This window comes from Acipenser ruthenus, chromosome 1 (genome assembly GCF_902713425.1).
Source record: "Acipenser ruthenus chromosome 1, fAciRut3.2 maternal haplotype, whole genome shotgun sequence".
NCBI lineage: Eukaryota > Metazoa > Chordata > Actinopteri > Acipenseriformes > Acipenseridae > Acipenser > Acipenser ruthenus.
The window spans coordinates 79744364-79752133 of record NC_081189.1 but is presented as its reverse complement, the minus strand read 5'-3'; the positions used below and the strand labels follow the sequence as shown (position 1 = coordinate 79752133).

The window sequence follows — 7770 nt, the reverse complement described above, 5'->3', positions numbered from 1 at the left end:
ATATTATATATATATATATATATATATATATATATATATATATAAATTAAATTTATAATTAAAGTTCGGGAGGAGGGTCAGACACCAATCTCCGCATCACCAAATTGAGTCATTCAATTTACACATTAGCTAATTTAAATTGTTAGCACTATAAATACCCTCTTCACTTATCTCTCAGTTGCGTTTTGATTTCATCGTAACCCACCACCTCCCCATCTCCACCTTTCTTAATAACAGTTTTTATGTTTTATCAAATGGGGGTCTCAGCCTCGTCCAGTTGGCCAGGCAGCGAACCCTGAAACCAAGTTAGGTTTGATGCCAAATGAATGTGTGTATATACAGCATACTTTTCTGTTAAATCGCATACTCTGCATTCTCTACAATAAATATTTGTACTAAAACATTTTTTGATTGGTGTTTGTCCCGAACTACTGAATTATTATTATTATTATTGTTATTTTTTTTCTTTTATTTTTTTTGGATGTTAGGAGTTAGGGTGGTATTTACTCGCGCATAGTTTTGAATGTTATTTCCGAATCTCTCCTTTAACATGTCTGAAGGGGACACTGTATTACTTAAAACGTGAATTAACGTCCTACAACATGTTAACAGTGAGTAGTTACCTTGGGATTACACACCAGCTTCAGACGCACTGATAGGACTAATGTATCCGCAGGCGACCTAAGACTCACCGTTTCAACGGTGTCAGTAGTGCTCAACAGAAAAGAATACAGACAGAAAAATATTGTATACTGGCCATGGGCTTTGGTTTTGCCCAGAGCCGTAACTACACTGTAACCCCCCCCCCCCGTAATTTTACGGTAATTGTCTGGCAGCCGAGTTGCACGGTGAATAACTGTAAAATAATAATCCGAACCGTAAATTGAATTACGGTTTCATTTGTAAAATAAATGGTTATTTTCAATGAAACACTACAGTTTACAACCGTAAATGTACTGTAAAAAAAAACGTAATATAATTTTCTCCATGATTCTACTGCAAAACTTCGTAAAATTTGCTTTAAAAAACATTTATATAACATTACCTCAACCTAGTTTTACATACTTATATTGTTAATTAATTGAGAAAAAACTGTAAAATAAATGTTTTTTCCCTTTCATTTTACTTCAATCTTCATTAATAAATAGGTTATACACTTTTATTTAGCAGTTTTCTACTGTGGAATGATGGTTTATATATGTTATAATTAATGTTAAGTTTAGTCATTTTACTATGGAATACATTCATTTTCAGGTTATAGTGTGTACGATTTATACAAGCTCAAATATGTGCTTAATTACAGGAGTTGCTCGAGCTCTGTGAATTGAGGGAGCCCTAGTTGATTCAAACCCTCCCTACCCCAGCGATGCTCTGCCAATTGTGTGCCACCCCCACTGCAAACTCTCTGCCATGTTGGACAATGGCACAGGAGACCACCTCGCTCTCTCCTATCCTGCACTCAAGGTTGAGGCCTTTACCAGATATGCCACTCAGGAGCCCATATTTCAGAGTGCTTATATGATCTATAAATAAGACATGCCTAGCATTACAGCTTACTGCAAGATTACTTACTTTTGACATAACAATTGCATTTTATTCTCTCCATTCAAAATTAGCAATTGCAGAAATGAGGGAAAGAACTCTTGGATTCACAGCATATTGCCTCTTATGTGGCTTCCGTTCGACCTTCGTCCCTTTGTCTGGATTTATTTTGAAGACGCATCTATTAGAAAGGAAAAAAAATGCAAATATTTTATATATTCTTAAAGGGTAACAAAGGGTATTTTATTTGTGTGTGTGTGTTACATGTTCCCATGTGTTGCTACAGCTGTTTAGGTAAGGTGTGTGTATTATGTTAACATCTCAAACACTTTTTTACACTTCTAAATTGCAGCGTTCTCATGTTCCGTTTCCAAGATGGCTTTGTATGGCCTCGCATGTATTTCAGAAAAAATGTGAATGAGATGGATTTACCAGTGATTGGGAGGATGATGTGGAAATGTAGTTCTGAAATACATGCAAGTCCATGCAAAGACATCTTGGAAACAGAACAAGAGAACGCTGCAATTCAAAAGTGTAAAGTGGTTGAGATGTAAAAAAATAAAATAAAAAAAAAAACACACACACACCACACAATTAACACCTTAAACAGTTGAAGCAACATATGGGGACATTCATTCTCTTTTAAAACACCCATAACAAAAGATAAAACATGGGCATAATATTTACAATGAATAGCTTAATCTATATATTTTTTTTATTTTACACATGCTTAAAATGCTCTTTGAAGTGTCAACTGTGGGTAATTTAACATTCAAATACAAAATATGAAAATTACCATTGTATTAGACTGATCATTACTGGTGTCACAAATATTTGAGAAGTTTAAATCGCTCCACTATAAACAGGTTAAAGTGAAAACAAGGTACATATCCATGTGTTATATACTGTACCTTTGAAGGAATTCAAGTGTTGCTCCCAACTCTGATGGGTAATGGATGTTCAAGCAGTAGTAGGATGCAAACATCATAAGCAAAGCTTCCACAAAGTTAGTTTGTTGGTCTGAAAACTGCTCATGAACCTTACACAATTATTTAAAATGGAATTTGGATGTAAGCAGATTGTTCACAAAGCATTTCTCTTCAGTCATTTTTCTGGGATACTAAAAATGCCAATTAAATTCAGATTATACTTCGTCCCCTTATTCCTCAGCCAAAAGTAAATAAAATAAAACTACTGAGCATATGTCAAACAAATACATGGATTACCAAAACACATACCACAGAAAATAATGCAAGGTGATGCAGGCAGATCAGATGTTGGCACTTCAGAAGGTAAGCAAGTGTCATCCACCTGGAAAAACATTTGCTTGTCGTCTTCACCAAAGTAAGCAAGCAGCAGCAAAACCAACCCTGGCATCTCCGGTAATTTAGACTTTGTGTCCTTCTTTGCAACTTCGATCTGTGCCAAAACTCTTGCAGTTTTTCTTTGTTTCTCATTGTTGAGAGTGTCCATGTAGGCCAGAATTCTGTGCGATTTGTTTTTTTACGGTCTCAAAAAATGTCCCTTCTAATTGTACACCTGCAAGTGCCCTGAAGTGTGCTTGTAATCCTGGCATTTCAAACAGAAATGGCCACTCCCTCCTTATTTTTTCAGTTTCCATACCTCGGATGATGTCTTTTTTCTGAGTGTAGTACGTTGCCACCATTGTTTTGGTGATTATCTGTGTATCCCAGTTTCTTTCTCTGAACATGGTTTTCATTTCTTCTTGTTGCTGTTTTTGACTTGTAAGTGTCTCTGTGATTGGCAGGTGCTCGGGATCCCAGTTTATGCAACCGTAAGTGTCTTGAGGTAAAGCTTGTTCCTTTGCAGGAACTTCTTCCGTGTCGCTCCCACTACTGTGTTGAAACTGTCTTTTGGGGGTAGAAAACTGTGTACGCTTCACATTATCTGCTCTGCTCTGCAGCTGTTTTACCAAGGAATCATATCCACTGCCAACTATGTGGCCTTCGATAACATCCTGCAAAGATTTAGGATATTTTGCCACAATTCTTCTTGCTATATCTGTAAGATGTTTCTTTGAAGGCCTCTTGCAGACCCCTGTGACTTCATTAATAATGAGTCGTATCATTTCTCTGCGTTGCTTTGGCGATGGCCTTTCTAACTTGTAAAGGAGGTCAGTAGGGAGTTTTTCCCATGGTATCTCAAAACCGAAGGAACCAGTCAGCTTCCAAAGGTGAAAGTGATTCATCCAACTCGATACAACTCTGTGCAAAAGAGCACCCTGGGCTGGAGACTGTTGAGGTCTCTGTTCTGGATGAGCATGGACTGCTGGAAATCGTGGTTTCACCTTCAGAATTACAGAAAAAAACATTAAGTTATTATTTCATTTTTTTGTTTGTTTTTGTTTTCCACCCCCCAACACACATTCCAGATTTTTTTTAAACTTACAAAATTCTTAGAGGTTTTGTAATTGGTTAAGTTTGTCCGTAATACACAATTAGTTAATTTTAACCAGCTTTTTATTAATTAAATTAGCAATAAGCAATGTACAGACGTGCTCAAATTTGTTGGTAACCTTACAGCTCATTGAAATAATGCTTCATTCCTCCTGAAAAGTGATGAAATTAAAAGCTATTTTATCATGTATACTTGCATGCCTTTGGTATGTCATAGAATAAAGCAAAGAAGCTGTGAAAAGAGATGAATTATTGCTTATTCTACAAATATATTCTAAAATGGCCTGGACACATTTGTTGGTACCCCTTAGAAAAGATAATAAATAATTGGATTATAGTGATATTTCAAACTAATTAGTTTCTTTAATTAGTATCACACATGTCTCCAATCTTGTAATCAGTCATTCAGCCTATTTAAATGGAGAAAAGTAGTCACTGTGCTGTTTGGTATCATTGTGTGCACCACACTGAACATGGACCAGAGAAAGCAAAGGAGAGAGTTGTCTGAGGAGATTCAGAAAGAAAATAATAGACAAGCATGGTAAAGGTTGCAAATATTATTAAGAAGTTGAAGGTCCATGGAACTGTAGCCAACCTCCCTGGGCGCGGCCGCAAGAGGAAAATCGACCCCAGATTGAACAGAAGGATAGTGCCAATGGTAGAAAAAGAACCAAGGATAACTGCCAAAGGGATACAAGCTGAACTCCAAGGTGAAGGTACGTCAGTTTCTGATCGCACCATCCGTCGCTTGTTGAGCGAAAGTGGGCTCCATGGAAGAAGACCCAGGAGGACTCCACTTTTGACAGAAAAACATAAAAAAGCCAGACTGGAATTTGCTAAAATGCATATTGACAAGCCACAATCCTTCTGGGAGAATGTCCTTTGGACAGATGAGTCAAAACTGGAGCTTTTTGGCAAGTCACATCAGCTCTATGTTCACAGACGAAAAAATGAAGCTTTCAAAGAAAAGAACACCATACCTACAGTGAAACATGGAGGAGGCTTGGTTATGTTTTGGGGCTGCTTTGCTGCGCCTGGCACAGGGTGCCTTGAATCTGTGCAGGGCACAATGAAATCTCAAGACTATCAAGGCATTCTGGAGCGAAACGTACTGCCCAGTGTCAGAAAGCTCTGTCTCAGTCGCAGGTCATGGGTCCTCCAACAGGATAATGACCCAAAACACACAGCTAAAAGCACCCAAGAATGGATAAGAACAAAACATTGGACTATTCTGAAGTGGCCTTCTATGAGTCCTGATCTGAATCCTACCGAACATCTATGGAAAGAGCTGAAACTTGCAGTCTGGAGAAGGCACCCATCAAACCTGAGACAGCTGGAGCAGTTTGCTCAGGAAGAGTGGGCCAAACTATCTGTTAACAGGTGCAGAAGTCTCATTGAGAGCTACAGAAAACGTTTGATTGCAGTGATTGCCTCAAAGGTTGTGCAACAAAATATTAGGTTAGCGGTCCCATCATTTTTGTCCATGCCATTTTCATTTGTTTTATTATTTACAATATTATGTTGAATAAAAAATCAAAAGCAAAGTCTGATTTCTATTAAATATTGAATAAACAATGGTGGATGTCAATTACTTTTGTCAGTTTCAAGTTATTTCAGAGAAAATTGTGCATTCTTCATTTTTTGTGGAGGGGTACCAACAAATTTGAGCACGTCTGTATGTACATCCAAACAGTAAACATTTCTGTCATTTGTTAAAGGATTATGTGATGTAATTGCCACATAATTCTCTCATTCAACAATTCTAAATAAAAGTATACACAATGATATAGGCAAGAGACAAAATACAAAATGCAGGTTTTATGTATGTATATAATATATATACACACACACAATATATTATATATATATATATATATAGGTTTACTGCCAATTAAGCACTTGAAGACAATTGACTGAACTGTAATATACTCACATGTGACTGTAAAGCTGGCTAGGAGTTTTCGAACTTCTATTGGCTTGAGGACCATCAGGAGATCATCATCTTTTACAAATCTGAAATCATCCAGGGTTTCTACACCCAGGTTTTTGAGTGTGTCCAAAACAGAATTGAGCACACAGGTGGTGAGGTTTGGCAACACAGAACTAATGTGGGAGTTTAAAACAGAATCCCCAGTGCTTTCCTGTTCCATCTGTCAATTAAAATAAAATACAGAAGCAAGTGTGTGTGGGGTATATTACCGTCTGCATTTTGATTGAAAAATATCTATTCTGTAATAAACATATTAGCTGTCTACATTTTACAGTATATCATTTTCTACCAATTTATATTTCAAATATTTGGTTATGCCATTTAGTGGGTGCCTAACTATGTAATCGTTCATAAAACAATACAACCAAATGGAGGGAGATCTATCTATCTATCTATGCATCTATATATATATATATATATATGCACATACACACTTATATAGGCGTGGACCCTTTAAATGTTCGAATAATTACCTCCATAAGAGTTTAAGAATTCCTAATATGCCCACAAAATGGAGCACATCCCGCGAGAGAAAATGGCGTTGTCTGAACAAGATTATCAAAGTACTACACCTCCACGCTGCTGTGAATCCCCAAGAACATTCTGTAGAGTAATAATAGTTGTACTTTAAAATATTTTCATATTTACTATTTATTGTTCACCCACATTACAACGACATGGCAATATACTTAACTAAGTTTGACCACTTTAAATTCTAAAAATAATTTCCCTAAAATTAGGAATTTTTTTTTTTTTTATATGCAAGAATTCTTAACATGCCCTACACAGTAGTATTTTTTTCTTCATTGGGTAAAATTTAAATACTGTAAGTCCAGAAATATCGTGGCCAAAATATTTGGTGAATTACACAAGAGGACCTGTTATCCTGAAAGCATTTACAATAGTATTATTCGCGCCAAAAATGTTTCATATGTCAAATTTGCGTAATAAAAGGCTAGCAAATATTCCTGGGCTTACAGTATTATTCGTACATTAAAATTTTGTACACAAGAAAAATAAAAATATGCAGTTAAGTCTTACTTCCACACATGCCGCTTGTTAGTCAGTCTTTCACACTTACATTAATGTAGATCTGATGCAACAAATAAAATTGCTTAGGCTTGTACTTAGTAGTCTGGCAAAGGGAGCACATGCGCCGCTTTGTAGAGGGATACAGTTTAAAATATTTCCTTCTCTTATAAGTGTTCAACTAATACAACTAATATATATATATATACACACACAGATGTGCTCAAATTAGTTGGTACCCCTCCACAAAAAATGAAGAATGCACAATTTTCTCTGAAATAACTTACTGACAAAAACTGACAAAAGTAATTGGCATCCACCATTGTTTATTCCATATTTAATAGAAATCAGACTTTGCTTTTGATTTTGTATTCAACATAATATTGTAAATAATAAAACAAATGAAAATGGCATGGACAAAAATGATGGGACCGCTAACCTAATATTTTGTTGCACAACCTTTAGAGGCAATCACTGCAATCAAATGTTTTCTGTAGCTCTCAATGAGACTTCTGCACCTGTTAACAGGTAGTTTGGCCCACTCTTCCTGAGCAAACTGCTCCAGCTGTCTCAGGTTTGATGGGTGCCTTCGCTCCAGAATGACTTGATAGTCTTGAGATTTCATTGTGCCCTGCACAGGTTCAAGGCACCCTGTGCCAGGCGCAGCAAAGCAGCCCCAAAACATAACCGAGCCTCCTCCATGTTTCACTGTAGGTATGGTGTTCTTTTCTTTGAAAGCTTCATTTTTTCGTCTGTGAACATAGAGCTGATGTGACTTGCCAAAAAGCTCAA

The 7770-nt window shown here is 36.6% G+C and overlaps 1 long non-coding RNA gene across 2 annotated transcripts in view; it reads right to left on the bottom strand.

Annotated features, from left to right (window-relative positions):
- Positions 1 to 2761: 2761 nt before the first annotated feature.
- The window catches only part of LOC131737960 (uncharacterized), a 6298-nt gene continuing 1289 nt past the window's right edge, over positions 2762 to 7770 (bottom strand). The window contains exons 2-4 of one of the 2 annotated variants that reach the window (XR_009329538.1): positions 6423 to 6552; positions 5893 to 6109; positions 2762 to 3850 (exon numbers count right to left, since the gene is read on the bottom strand). This is a non-coding gene — a long non-coding RNA (uncharacterized LOC131737960). Of the gene's footprint in view, positions 3851 to 5892; positions 6110 to 6422; positions 7088 to 7770 lie in introns of those variants that run through there. The other variant, XR_009329537.1, reaches the window with a different exon arrangement.